At 43.9% G+C, this 15,209-nt stretch overlaps 1 long non-coding RNA gene across 1 annotated transcript in view; it reads left to right on the forward strand.

The window, feature by feature from the left end:
- The first annotated feature begins 2,253 nt into the window (after positions 1-2,253).
- LOC114807674 overlaps positions 2,254-15,209 on the forward strand; it is a 108,219-nt gene continuing 95,263 nt past the window's right edge. The window contains exons 1-2 of the long non-coding RNA XR_003755745.2: positions 2,254-2,333; positions 8,112-8,208. This is a non-coding gene — a long non-coding RNA (uncharacterized LOC114807674). The remainder of the gene's footprint in view (positions 2,334-8,111; positions 8,209-15,209) is intronic.

The raw sequence follows: 15,209 nt of genomic DNA on the forward strand, positions 1-15,209 counted from the left end.
CTCCCCTGCCCTTCTTTATTTTCCCTCCATCTCTCTCTTTTCTCTCCCACCTATTCTCTCTCTCTCACTCTCTCTCTCTCTCTTCTCCCTCTGCCTCTCTCTTTTCCTTCTGCCTCTCTCTCTCTTCTCCCTAGATTGCTCTCTCTTTTCCGTCCACCTTTCCCTCTCTTTTCCGTCCACCTTTCCCTCTCTTTTCCGTCCACCTTTCCCTCTCTTCTCCGTCCACCTTTCCCTCTCTTCTCCGTCCACCTTTCCCTCTCTTCTCCGTCCACCTTTCCCTCTCTTTCCCTGCACCTCTCTCTTTTGCCCCCCCCCCCCACCCCGTCTCTCATTTGGCCGCCACCTTTCTCTCACTCTTTCTCTCTTTTCTTTCCCATGCCCTTTCTTGCTCTTCTCCCCTGTCTCTCTCTATCTTTTCTTTCTCCACAACTCTCTTTTCTCCCCCACCTCTCTCTCTCTCCCTCCATCTCTATCCCTCAGTAATTGAAACGTTGGAGAGAAATTCTGCGAGCACAGAATAAACAATGTCACCCATAAATCGCATCTTAGATTTTTATAGGCAGTCTGTCGTAAATTATAATTCACACAGGGGAAGAAAGGAAGTTAATGTTGCGTTTACATTTAAAACCCCAACAGTGAGTGGTTCTGTCATATCCTGACATGTTGAGGTGGGTTAGGTGAGTCTGGGTCTGGTATAGGGCTATACTGTTCGGGAATGTAGAGCATTTTGGATGTTCAGTGAATTTAAAGCAAAACACTTTCTCTCAATTCTGGGTAAATCTCCTAAATTGAGTGGTAGAACAACAATTCAAGTAGCTTACTTGTGTAAACAAAGCCATCTTTGATTTTCACCCCGAAATCTCACCATCATTTATGACATTTCTGTGAAAGAAGCCAAGCCACATTTATGGTCCCCAGATATCTACTGTGACTTTTATATGGTATTTTATCTTATCTTCTTGTTAGATTTACTGGCCTTATCATTTTGGCTGAGGTATCCACCCTCATCCCATTTCAGGTTCCAAGAACCACTTAGCTAAATAAAACCCATATTCCGTGATTGGATTGAGCACAGAATGACAATGAATCCTTGAAACCCTAGCATTAAGGGAGAGAGAATAATCATCCTTTTTCTTAGTTGTGTCAGGGCATTAATATCGTGTCTATTAAGTAGGGACTGGAAGTTTTCGAGCAATTGGGAGCATATGTTATTCACTGGCTCCGCTACTGTTTTTGCAGGTGCATTAACTGTTTTTCACCATTAGAGGAAGTTACTATTCCAGTGAACTGGCAGGGCCCTTTGTGACTGGAAAAAATCATCATGCTTGTTAAAGCATTTATCCTAAGAGAGTAGTTTCTGTATGTAACTCTCTGTGAATAGCTTGTTGACTGTGCTCTGTTGAGTTGTCTTATGTCAGTTGAGTAGTTTTCTTAGTATGTCCAATGAGAATCAATGTCAGTCATTTTTATTGGGTGCTTACTGTGTGCAGAGCACTGTACTAAGTACTTGGGAGAGTACAGTATAATACCGTAATACTGTTGGGAGACACATTCCGTGACAAGGAAGGTGCTTTGCTCATTTAATGGAAATGTATCACTGTTACGATCGTGTATCTGTCCGTATGTCTCTAACTTTCATTCATTCAGTAGTATTTATTGAGCACTTACTATGTGCAGAGCACTGTATTAAGCACTTGGAATGTACAATTTGGCAACAGATAGAGACAGTCCCAGCCCATTGATGGGTTTACAGTGTAATCGGGGGAGACAGACAGACAGACAAAAACAACTGCAATAAATAGAATCAGGGGGATGTACATCTCATTAACAAAATGAATAAGGTAATAAAAACATATATAAATGAGCAGACACAACACAGTGCTGAGGGGGAGGGAGGGGGGGAGGAGCAGAGGGAAAGGGGGGGAAAGGGGGCTTAGCTGAAGGTAAGTGAAGCGAAGGGCAGAGAGGCAGCAGAGGGAATAGAGGGAAAAGGGGAAACTCAGTCTGGGAAGGCCCCTTGGAGGAGGTGAGCTCTCAATGTGTTGTACTCTTCCAAGTGCTTAGAACAGTGCTCTGCCCATAGTAAGCCCTCAAATACCATTGATGACGAGTGAAGACAACGTGGCTTGAAGTCCATCCTACGTACTGTGGTGTAGAGGGAGCAACTGCATTAGGTGTACAATTGAGAGATCCCATATGCCAGCTACTACGCGTGTGTGTTCTTGAGTTATAACCTGGAATTTGTCACCTTGTAGATTATAAAACGTGGCCTGAAGCAAGAAAAAATATTCCATGTAGATCATCTACTCATTCAAGAACATCTAAAATTTGGGGTAGGTCCCTTAAATGATGTGAATGCATTTTATCCCTTCACCAAGTCAAGCAGAGTTCAACTGATTGCTGACATATTCATGAAAGCGTGTGTATGTGCATATGATATTAGGACAGCCAGATACATCATCAAAGTGAAATGGACTGCTGGCAATGAATTTGAGTTTTATGTAGCCAATCCAGATATTTCAAATGACAAAATCATTTTGGCCAAGGTTTTTTTTTTTTTTTTTCTGGCTTGGCTTACGACACCAATCATGCAAAATTAATATCAGTTTCTTAGAGATCAACCTTCCCTTCGTTCGGTCTGATGGAACCTGACGTATGGGCGCTGCCATTTAAGAAGCAGCTTGAACAATGAATTATAAACCTCATTTTAAGAGCGCAGATGAATATGTTATCGTGTCTAGCTTTCAGCCTTGAGAGAAAATACAGGCGCAAGAGTGAAGCAGCTACGGCATTGAGTCGGACGGATTAGCAGCTGTAAATAAAGACAGCCGTAGAAGCTGTTTGGGGGAGAGAAAGAGAGAGACTCGTGATGCGTGAGGAGGATGGAGTGATGGTTCCATGGGCCTGTGCGTAGGTCAGCATCCCGGATGTGGTCAGCGGGAATCTCTCTCTCTCTCTCCTACGACGGACCTGCGCTAGATTAGAGTTGGTGCAGGGCCATGAGAATCAGCATGGCATAGTGCATAGAGCATGGATCTGGGAGTCAGAAGTTCGCGGGTTCTAATCCTGATGATTTGGACCGTGAGCCCCACGTGGGACAGGGACTGTGTCCCACGCGATTTGCTTGAATCCACCCCAGTGCTTAGTAAGAGCCTGGCACAGGGTAAGATCTTAACAAACAGCACAATAATTATTATTATCACTATTATTATTATTATTATTGATCTGGCTCCACTGAGCCCCTGCTAAGAGAGTGTCTAGTGGAGAGAGCGTGAGCCTGGGAGTCAGGCGACCAACTCTTGGCCCATCTCTGTGATTGGCCTGAGGTGTGACCTTGGACAAGTCACCCTCTCTGGGCCCCAGTTTCATAATACAGGTCTGTAGGATGTATTCGTTCCAAACCTGGGGGAAGTTTATGCATTGACAGGGCTACAAAATTGAGGACGGGTTGATTATAGTCAGAACATCCTGGAACTCTTCATCGGTGATATTCCACCAGCGGCCTGGTAGTTTCTTGCCTTGATCTCCATACCCTGTTTTGGGGATCAGGTTGGGACACAATTACCCATTGTTTACAAAGGAGCCTTTAGCTTCCTGGATATTGATTCATTAGAGAATAGGCTCCCATTAGCTGTGTTTACATGGGCTCAAGACTAGCGAACATCGGTTTTCCTTTACTCTAAATATTTAGTCCAAATTCGTATGTTTATAGTCGGGCTGTGAAAACTTTAGCCATTTATATTTATCAACTCCAAATATAAATGGCACAGGGGAATGTAATGACGGATAAATGATCTGAAAAATTAATTTTAAACCTCCTACATTATGTGACAACATCTGGCACATTTACAAGGGAAAAACATTAGAATTTTTATGAGAGTGTCTCCAATCATTTACTGTAACTAATGTTTATGATCTAAACATACTGACACATTTGTTATGCTTATCTAATCCCCAACCTTCTTCATGGGATAGCATTATTGGAACGCAAAAGTTTCTTCACGGGTAACAGTTCTAGAAAAGGAAAAGTTTCTGTAACAATTAGTCAGCCCAGCGGATATAGATAAATACATATGTATGGTACACATCAATGAACTATAATTTATGCCACTGTCGAATTACTTTAAATCTGCCTACTGTGCTAAACACCAGGCTGTTCCGATTTAATTTCAACAACTGAAGATTCACAAAACACAGCACATCATCAGAGAACTGAGCGAGTCCTTCCTTTCTTTCTCTTAGTCTCCGGCCGAAAAGGCCACATGGATCAATCAGTGCAGAGAATTCTTTTTAAAAAAAAAAGCTCTTGAGGGAGAAAGGGGGTTGGCAAGATATCAAATCAATCAGTGGTTTTTATTGTGCACTGACTGTGTGCAAGTAGCTCGAGAGAGTATAATGCAATAACAGAGTTGGTAGAAATGTTCCATGCCCACACTGAGCTTACAGTCTAGAGAATGAATCAGGCAGCATATCGTGTCTCCCTAACTTGGTTTCGAACATACACGGGCAGGAGACCCTAACTAAGGCTTTTAGCTGGCCGGCGGGAGTTGATCACTGGCTCTTTGTTTGCCGCTGATCAGTAGAATCAACCAAGGATTTACTGTATGAGCTGAACAGTGTCGTGGCTGTTTGCTGGAGTGCAAGAGTTTACTCTCTGATGGAGGAGACCCAATATTCTTAATAAAAAGGTGGAGCAGAAGGAAGTCGGTAGCAAGGGTAGGGCAGGTTAAATCAAAAAGTGCCACTTTCCCTGAATTGAGGAAGTGCAGATAGTCAACAAGTTAAGGGCAGTTGCTAAGGACAGCAGTGAGGTCTAAGGGATCTGGGAAGGTGAAGTTGAATCAGGGGATACCCAAGAAGCAAGGGATTTTCCAAAGGTTTTAAAGAGGGGGTGGTCTTGGTCTCTGCGTAGAGCACGGGCCTAGGGGTCAGAAGGTCATGGGTTCTAATCCCAGCTCCACCGTGTGTCTGCTATGGGACCTTTGGCAAGGTACTGCACTTCTCTGTGATTCATCTGTAAAGTGGGGAATGGGACTCTGAATTCCATGTGGGACAAGGTCTGTGTCCAACCCGATTTGCCTTTATCCACCCCAGTACAGTGCCTGGCACATAGTAGATACTTAATACCACAATTATGTACGGAACTGCTTCTCATTCATTGCCAGGATTTCTAGGGATGTGTACATTAATGTTTGTTCATCTGAGGCCAAACTACCGAGCTTTAGTTTCACTTTAGTAGCCCAAGAAAAGCGTAGATCACTAATTAAGAATGGTACTGGTTAAGCACGTCTTACTGTGAAATAACCACTGTACTAAGCACAGGGGCAGGTGCAAGATAATCGAGTTGGACAAAGTCCCTGTCCCACCGGGGTCTCACAGTCTAAGTAGGAGGGAGAACAGGTATTTAATCCCCCTTTTACAGATGAGGAAAGTGTGGCCCAGAGGAGTGAACTGACTCGTCCAAGGTGACACAGTAATCAAGAGGAGGATCCCGAATTAGAACCCAGGTCCTCTGACTCCCAGGCCCAATGCTCTTTCTTTTAAACTCTTCTGCTTCCTTCATCATTATTAGGCCAACCTTCTCTCTGTCTACAGTTCTCTCCACCTGTAACGTCTCCTGCTTCTCGCTATGCCAGAAAGCAGCACGAATCGCACCTTCAGTCGTCAATTTAGATGAAATGCAAAGAATGAGTAAATCTTATTACTTCATTACTATAATTCTCTTTTCTGTAAAACTGAGGCCAATACTATGAAATCAAAAACCATAAGCATGTAGTCCAGATTTTAGTGCCCCCTCATTCAGAATATTTAATATTGATTTCTTTTCTTAGCTTATGCTGTTAGTAAATATTGGTATTTCAGGGTCTGAATAGGAAAATCTTGATAGGTGAACGCTACTAAGAAAATGCTGATTTGATGAGTGTCTGGAGTAGAATAAGTAGGATCGAGTAAGACAATATAAAAGCAAATCATATAAGTTTGAAATCCAAGAGAAAAAGAAGAAAATGGCTTTCAAACAACTGTACTTATTGAGTTCCTATTGTGTGCAGAGAGTTGGCATAAGCACTTGTGAGAGTACAGTCAAATTAGTAAAGCTGACTTCTGCCATCAAGGAAATTACAATCTAGCTTTGCTTTAAACAAATCGATCAAATTTTAGTGTTCCACCTATTTATGTACACAAAGTAGTTTATCTTTTTCTTCACATCACTGTCCATGAATTGAGGAAAGCTGTTGGGGAAATGGGAGAGGATTTTAGAAGCCACGTACTGCTCTTTTTGTTACACTTCACAGTTCCTTCTCCACAGAAGATCCTTTATGAAATCAATAGGAGCTCATTTTAATATTAATGATTTACATTTGCGGTGTGCTTTATTGCTGAAAGAAAGAAAACTGTATAGAGACAACACACCCATGAAGAAGGAATATCACTACTCAAGGCTACTCAATAGATAGAACATTCGCGCTGTAGAGAGGAAGGAAAGTGACGCTCACAGTGCCAGGGAAGTGATAGGATTCTGACTCTCCAGTCAAGCAAAACCAACGGCACAGGCCGCTGCTGTATCCTAAAGGTTAATAGATTGGAAAGTTGCAAAGTACAAGTCAAAACAATTTCAGAACTGAGAACCTTGCAGTTCAAGAGATGAATGAAGAGTGGAGGCGGAGCAAAAACCGGGATCAGAACGTCCTTCCCACGGTCATTTCTAAATCATGACAGCCGATTGGGGTCGGGACTATCTCTGGCCTGATCATCTTGTGACTACCCCAGCGCCTAGTACAGTGTTTGGCCCATAGTAAACGCCTAACACATACCACAGTTAGTATGATTATTATTCAACCAAACATACCCCTCAACATTTAAAAAAAATATTTGCCTCTGCTCGTTCCTGTTGTGAACAACAAAGGGTCAAACGATATTGATGTTTCAGACTTGAAGGGAACTGTGGGAAACATTTGTTCCTAGTTACTTCTTTCTGTTCTCTTTCGGGACATATTCTGAACTGCTACTATTAGGGCTTCAGAGAAGAACGTGGGGGAAAATGTTCTTCTTGACTCCCCACTTCCCTCTGCCACACACTTTTCTACTGCACTATTGGAGTTGCCTAGAACAAGATCATTCTGTTCTTGTGCAACATATAAAAACACTTTTCAGCCTGATAGTGGCTCCCATTGGCCAGTAACAGCTGAAGGTAGTTAAGTTCTGTCTTCCACGTTGAATTTGCGGATTGTCAATTGTGCCAGGAAATTATTGGGCCTATAAAACTGGACCTGAGCACTATTTCTTCACCCCTGAATCTGCATCTCTCCTATTTCTCCAAGCTTCTTTTAGTTCAAGAGTTGCTCATTTCCGGTCCTGAAGCGAGAACCATCTACTACAAAGCTTCTTGAGGACAGGGACCGTGCTGGCTACTTCCACAGTACTCTCCAATGCCCTTTCTACAGTGAGTGCTCTGCACAGAGCAGGAGCTCTATAAATCCCAATGGCTGACTGACCGACCGTATTATCAAGGTTTTATAGGTTCCAGGTTTGAACATTTCCCAAATGACCAGATAAGGCATTCAAACCTTTACATTTTCTCTATCTATTGAACAAACGCATACAAGCTGCCTAAGCTGCATCTTTAATGAAAACTCTAAATCATTAATGCCTAGAGAGATCCATCCTTAAAAATTAAGCTTTAATTTTGTTTCTTCGTCGTGTAATTTTCCTGATGTGAGGAGAGAGGAATCTACAATAATGATTAGGCTATATAAGTGTTTACTCTGTGCCAAGCACTATACTACGCTCTGAGGTAGATATAGAATAATAAGAACCCAGATGGGATTCACAGAAGAAGTAGGAGGGAGGACAGGTTACTGAATTTTACAGATGAGAGAACTGAGGCCCAGAGAAGTTAACTGACTTGCCCAAGAACAAATAGCAGACAAGTGGAGAAACTGGGATTAGAACTCAGGGCCTCTGACTCCCAGGCTCATGCATGATCTAGGCCACGCTGCTTCTATAGGCTGTATAAAACAGTGAGAGAGTTGTATGACTATTAATATTCATTACTAAACATTTCAAAGATATTATAACTAAAATGGTGTGTCTTTCAAACTCTCCCATGTCAGGTGGAGCACTAGACCATATGGACAAGCCTTCGATTGACGGTGAAACTGCTTGTGAACCACTTCTCCCCGAACCTGGTGATTTTAGTGAAGACTGTGGGTGAGTCCTTTTGTGCTGATTAAGAATGTCGCATTTACAGATATCGTATCCCCCGAGACCGTTAGAACCATAATGAAATGAGTGTTGAGGAGGTGTTTTAAAGATTAGACTAGCACATTTCCCTAATAATCTGTTCTTTGAAAGTATAATTAAGCTCTTTCTCTTGGATGGGAGAGTTTCCTCTCTTATGATGACTAGCTCTCTTGTGTCTGGTCTTCAAAGAGAAAAATATAGGGGATTATCCTAAATTGCCAATGCTGTCAGAGAGATTGTGTATAGGAGTGTGAGAATCTTGAGGTGTGTATGTGTGTGTGTGTGTGTGTGTAGAGAGCATTCTGCATTTCTTGCTACCACTAGCGAGTTTCAAATATGCATTTAGGATAGCAATAGCCAAGTGAAAACAAAATTAGTCTGAGAAATCTCTTGTGACCTCAGAACTTTCAGTAGGATTTCTTTGTTTGGTATTTTGAATGAAATTTATAACCAGGATGCTCGATAGTTCAAAGGTAACCTAGAGGTCAGTGTTTTTAAAATGGGAATTCCAGAACAAAGTAAATCAGTTTTAATATTGTTCCGATGTGTTGGTGTTTAAAGATGAGGATAAATTCGCCAATGATTTCCAGCTCCCACTGAACGCTGTGAATGTTCCCAGCTGTCTTCCACAGAAGGGTAACTCTGCTCAAAACGCATCTTTAGTCAATTTACCATTGCTAACAAATTATGGGCATTTTTTCAATCCCCATTGAATTGCCATTCATGGAAAAAACAGGGTAAATGCTTAATATTCATTATTTTCAAATCAGCACGGTGATCAAACATCATTGAGTTTCACAGTCAGGATGGTCAGATGAGTGGAGATGTGTATTTTGTCCATGCCTACTGGTGTGAAGAAGGCTGGTGGGGCACTGAGAGTTATAAGACATGCATTAAAGCAGTGAGCATAACTCACTCAAATGGTGTTAGGGACTTGTAAGAGCTGTACTGACTTGGGAATCAACAGGACACTATTGCATGTCCTTGAAAGGGCCACGCTTCGGAGATGCATGGAAGAACATGGGTCTGGGAGACAGAGGACCTGGGTTCTCATCCCAGCTCCGCCCCTTATCTGTTGTGTGACTTCGCGAGTCACCTAACGCCTCTGTGCCTCCGTTTCCTCATCTGCAAAATGCAGGTTCAATACCTGCTCTCTCCTTCACTTAGACTGTGAGTCCCACGTGGGACAAGATCACTGTCCAAACTGATTAACTTTGTCTTCTCCAGGGCTTAGTTCAGAGAATGGCACATAGTAAGTGTCGAAGTATCATAATGACTATTGTTAGTAGTATTATTTCCGAACAAAGACGAGGCTGCTTGTGACACCCGTCAGATCTGGCTGCTCAGAATCTCTGACTTGTAAGCTTCTTGTGGGCAGGGATTGTATCTACCAACTTAATTGTACTGTGCTTTCCCAAGCACGTAATGCAGGGCTCTACCAACAGTAAGTGCTCACTGATGCCATTGATTGACATGCGGTGCCGTTTCCCTAGAGATTCTGCAGTGCTTTTTAAAATCCATTATTCTCAGGGGCGTGTAATCTTCCACACCGGAAGGACATTTTTAATGATGAAGCCTTTTATCACTCCATTAATGGTATTGGCCTAGGCTGACCATAAGTAGTGTTGATAAATGGGACTTTCAGACCCTGAATAATGCCATTGCAAAGGTCAAATGAGATGTTTGAAGGGACAAATTTGTATAGTGAGTCCACCTCGCTAAGCTGCAGGCATCTTAATAATTAATAATAGTCATGGTATTTCTGGAGCACTTTGTGCCAGGTATTATTCTAAGCGTTGAAGTCGATACAAGGTAATTGGGTTGGATACACACCCTGTCCCACAGAGGGTCTCAGTCTTAATCCCCATTTTACAGATGAGACAACCGAGGCACAGAGATGTTAATTGAGTTGTTCAAGGTCCCCCAGCAGACAATTGTCAGAGCCAGAATTAGAACCCAGGTCCTTCTGACCTCCAGGCCCCGAGCTCTATCCAATAGGCCACGTGACAGCAGGGGTTGTCATATTCTACTGTAATTTCCCAAAGGCTTTGAAGGGTACTCTGTATTCAATAGATGCTCAGTAAATACTGTTGACTGCCCATTTCTCATCACCCTAATGTTTAAGAATAGACCGGTCAACATTCATGCCCATTCATTAGCCTATACAACCTCTCTTGAACCAAGTAGCATTTTCTGCCTGCCCGACCTCCTGGAGAAATCAGTTCCGTACCCTTAGCACGCCTTGGGTGAGAAAGATTTTCCATTTTTGTGTTTCTGCCCCCCCAGCTTCTGGGATCAGGCGAGCGATTCCTCATGGGCCGGAATCCCCAGGGGTTTTGTCATATGGGAGCATTTCTGATGTTCCATGACATAAATACTGGGAATATATTCCCTCATTCTATTTATCACTCAACTCACTTGTCATCTAGAACAGTGAGCTAAATTGAGTCGAGAAGTCAAGTCATCACCTTTGGAAGTTCAGCGAACCCCACTGGCCCACGAGGCTGGCTGGTGTTAATGATCTCTTCTGAGGTACTAAATGAAAATGGAAGTTTCTTCCATCTCCAGAGGGGCACTGAGTCCTGGGAGACCAGACACTAAAAAGGGCTTGAAGCGGATACTAAAAATATGGGGTCTTAGCGTTCCTGAGACACACAGTGAGAGGAAACCAGAGGGTTGGAATGTGAAGCCAGTGGGCAGAAGTTTGATGAACCACTTCTGGAGTGTCGCCACTTGGGGAGATTCAGATGGTCCCGTGGAGCAGTAGGAACTAACATAGATTCTGATGCAAATGCCATCGATATGACATACGCTCAATTCTGCCTGAGAATACATAAACTACCCTGAAACACCTGCTATTGGTCCCAGCTGCTTATTTCTGACAAGCCGCGGAAGGAAAACTATCAGAATTCCGTACCCCCAAGCAAGTGTGTGGTACGTTAGTGTTTTTGATCAATCACTCTCTCTTCAAGAGAAGCCTTGTGTTGTGGTTGTTTGGAGCTGGTATTATATCCTAACAGTGGAACATAGGCGGTGGCGGCGGGATGGGTAGTTCTTGCCACAGTGCACTACAAATGATTTCACTATTCCACGCTGTCTTAGGATCTGACCACATTGCTGATTTCTCTCCATCTGTGCCATTGGAATTGGGAGAATCTCTCCACAATTTATATGAAATGGAAACTATAATGGGGCAGTTGATTAAGTTGTAACAAAATTGATTAGAACCCAGGCCTTCTAACCCCAAACCAAGTGCTCATTCAACTAGGTGACGCTGCTTCATCAATCTTTGGAGGAAGTCCTTTGTGGGGGAGAGAGAAGAAATGGTCACCTTCTCCTGCCTAAACCTGGGCACAGGTGGTGCAGTGCCCGCAAAGCAGTCACTTGCCCCATTCGCCCATTCATTCAATCATTCTATTATATTTATTGCGCACTTACTGTGTGTACTGAGTGCTTGGGAAAGTACAATACAACAGTAAACTGCCACATTCCCTGCCCATAATGAGCTTACGGTCTAGAGTAGGGGCGACAGATATTAATTCAAACAAATGAACTACAGATATATAACTAAGTGCTGTGGGACTGGGAGGGCGGAAGAACAAAGGGAGCAAGTCAGGGTGACGCAGAAGGGAGTGGGAGAGGAGAAAAGGGAGGCTCAGTCGGGGAAGACCTGTGGAGGAGATATAACAATAATAATAATAATAATAATGTTGGTATTTGTTAAGCCCTTACTATGTGCAGAGCACTGTTCTAAGTGCTGGGGTAGATACAGGGAAATTAGGTTGTCCCACGTGAGCTTCACAGTTAAGCCCCACTTTACAGATGAGGTAACTGAGGCACAGAAAAGTGAAGTGACTTGCCCACAGTCACACAGCTGACAAGTGGCAGAGCTGGGATTCAAACTCATGACCTCTGACTCCCAAGCCCAGGCTCTTTCCACTGAGCCACGCTGCTTATTGAAGATATGCCTTCAGGAAGGCTATGAAGGTGGGGAGAGTAATTTACTGTTGGATTTGAGGAGGGAAGTCGTTCCAGGCCAGAGGCAGGAAGTGGGCAAAGGGTCAGTAGTGAGGTACACCAGATGGAGGCACCGTGAGAAAGCATTAGAGGAGTGAAGTGTGTGGACTGGGTTATAGTAGGAGAATAGTGAGGTGAGGTAGGAAGGGTCAAGCTGATTGAGTGCTTTAAAGTTGACGGTAAGGAGTTTGTGTTCTTTGTGGAGGTGGATGGGCAGCCAGTGGAGGTTTTTGAGGAGTGGGAAGGCACGGCCTGAAGGTTTGTGTTGATAAATGATCCATGCGGCAGAGTGAAGTATTGGACTGGAGTGGGGAGTGACAGGAGGCTGGGAGGTCAGTGAGGTGACAGATGCAATAGTCAAGATAGGATAGTATAAAAGCTTGGATCAGCATAGCGGCAATGTGGCCGAAGAGGAAAGGGTGGATTTTAGCAATGCTGTGAAGCTAGAACTGACATGACTCGGTGACAGATTGAATATGTGGGTGGAATGGAAGAGAGGAGTCGAGGTCAATGCCAAGGTTACGAGCTTGTGAGAGAGGTTGTAAACGGTGATAGAAAGACAGGGGAGGACAGGGTTTGGGCAGAAAGTTAAGTAGTTCGGTTTGGGCCGTATTTAATTTGAGGTGTTGGGAGGATGTGCAAGTAGATAGGCAGAAGGAAAAGCAAGATTGCAGGAAAAGACATAGGTCACGGCTTGAGAGGTCAGGGCTCAAATAGCGTACGCTAACTTTCTGTATGGCGGAGTTGAGTGGAAGGGATGTTTTCCAAGCTTTCCATGACCTACTCTTCTCGATTCAGCCGTGTATCTTAGCCGCTTTCTAAGTAGTAAGCAATAACAATAATAATGATGGTATACAAGCAGTATGTGCCAGACACGGTACTGAGTGCTGGGGTGGATACAAGCCAATAGGGTTGGACACAGTCCCTGTCCCCCGTGGAGCTCAGACTCTCAATCCCCATTTTGCAAATGAGGTAACTGAGGCCCGAGAAATGAAGGGACTTGTCCAAGATCACACAGCAGTCAAGTGGCGGGCCTGGGATCAGAACCCATGACCTCCTGACTCCTAGCCCCGTGCTCTATCCACTAGGCCACGCTGCTGTTCTCTTTACAGTTCATGCTTGACAAACACTCCCAGATGCCTTCCTGTCATTTGTTGCCTCTGCAGTAATTTCCCCTTCAACGATTGGTCCTATCTGCCTTGGGCCCTTTATACTTGTCCATTGATTTGTGTTTATTGGGAACTTGGGTTGTGCAGGACACTGTGCTGGGTACCTATTTTGTGCAGGGTACCAGACTGGTGAGCCAACCCATCTCTGTGGAGAGTACAGGAGAAGTAAACCGCTAAGCTTCTGCTCTCAGAGAGTTTGTAATCTACTAGGGTAAGCGAGCGGACATCAGTTTTATAATTGCCCCATCGATGTACGTTATGTGCTGAGTGTGGAAGTGGATTGCTAAGGATGACTGACTGAGATTGTCGTACCGACTTGTGCTGCATCCAAGTGGTGGTCAATACACGCTACTCCTTCTCTAGCATTGGTGATGAGATTGAGAGGTGGTCTACGTTGGCTTTTTAGCAGTGACTCAAATTCTTGGTCTGCATCAAGTTGCCCCCGGAATCGCTAAATAGGAGATTGGGCTGAAATGATTATTATTAATAATTGCAGTATTTGTTAAATGCTTACTACGTGCCAGGCACCGTACTAAGGACTAGGGGAGATCACAAGGTAATCGGATTGGACAAAGTCCCCGTCCCACCTAGGGCTCCCAGAATTCATCTGTAAGATACAGATAAAGGAACTGAGGTGCGGAGAAGTGAAGTAACTTGCCCAGGGTTACACAGCAGACAAGCGGCAGAGCCGGGATTAAAACTCAGGTCCTCCTGACTCCCAGGCCCGCGCTCTATCCACTAGGCCGTGGCCGCTTCTCGAGCTTGACACTTTAATTTCACAGTCCTTCGGTATGTGGACCATGGAAGCAGTGCATCATAGAAATGATTTTTTTAGCACACTGAAAATGATGCAATTCTGAAAAGCAGGCAATAAGGCAACATTATGGAGTGAGGCCGAGTCCACACACAGTCATTAAAAAGTGTTTAATTACATTTCAGGTGCCACATTTCTTTCTATGAGGATATAATGACCCTGTGGCGGCTGTTGTTTTATGGCTTGATGAAATGTCACCAAGTATTAACAGTGATCAAGACAGAGAAAAGATTTAACTGTCCTCTCCTGAGGTCTAATTTGTCGAGCTGTGCCCTAGAGATATAGACATCTTCCAGCATTGGAATTAGCTTGCCACGGAGGCATTCCCAGTCCCCGAAGGAAATCTACCTCCAAATTGGCAACCAATTTCCCAGCAGCAGTGTTGGAAAGCCCCAGGGTCAGAGTGTGTTTGTGTGTGTTTTGAGGGGGTACCGGGGGAATGTCTCAGGATCCCTCCATTTGCCGATGATGAGCATTCATCCTGCTAAAAGCATGTAGTCTACCTTGAACTCTCTGTCCTTTCCTGGGTTCTATTAATTATCTGGAATTGCTTTTATCCCATGCCTATTTGTCTCTGGGATGTCGTTGATAATAAACCATAATGTACGACAAACGGTGGTCTGTAGACAGTCCTCGGGTGCGAAGTACCAGAGTACTATGCGTGGCTCTTACGGCTCAACAACCGTAGTTGCCAATCTAGGAAAGATGCGACAGATAGCATATAGGCTTAATCCCACAACAGATGGGAAGGACGATGTATACGTCTGTTATATCTGCGGTTTGTCTGCCAAACGTGAGAAGCGTGTTGGCCCATTTTGCTCCTTTCCGTTTGGTGAGATTGAAAAACATTCCTAATGGAGGTGGAGAAGGGCACACTCCTTTCCCTCCCCCAAATATGTTGGTTTTATTTCGTAGGGCGAGCTCCCATGAGATGTTGTTTTTTTTCTATTAGAAACTTTGACAAATGC

Source organism: Ornithorhynchus anatinus, chromosome X3 (assembly GCF_004115215.2).
Source record: "Ornithorhynchus anatinus isolate Pmale09 chromosome X3, mOrnAna1.pri.v4, whole genome shotgun sequence".
Taxonomy (NCBI): Eukaryota; Metazoa; Chordata; class Mammalia; order Monotremata; family Ornithorhynchidae; genus Ornithorhynchus; species Ornithorhynchus anatinus.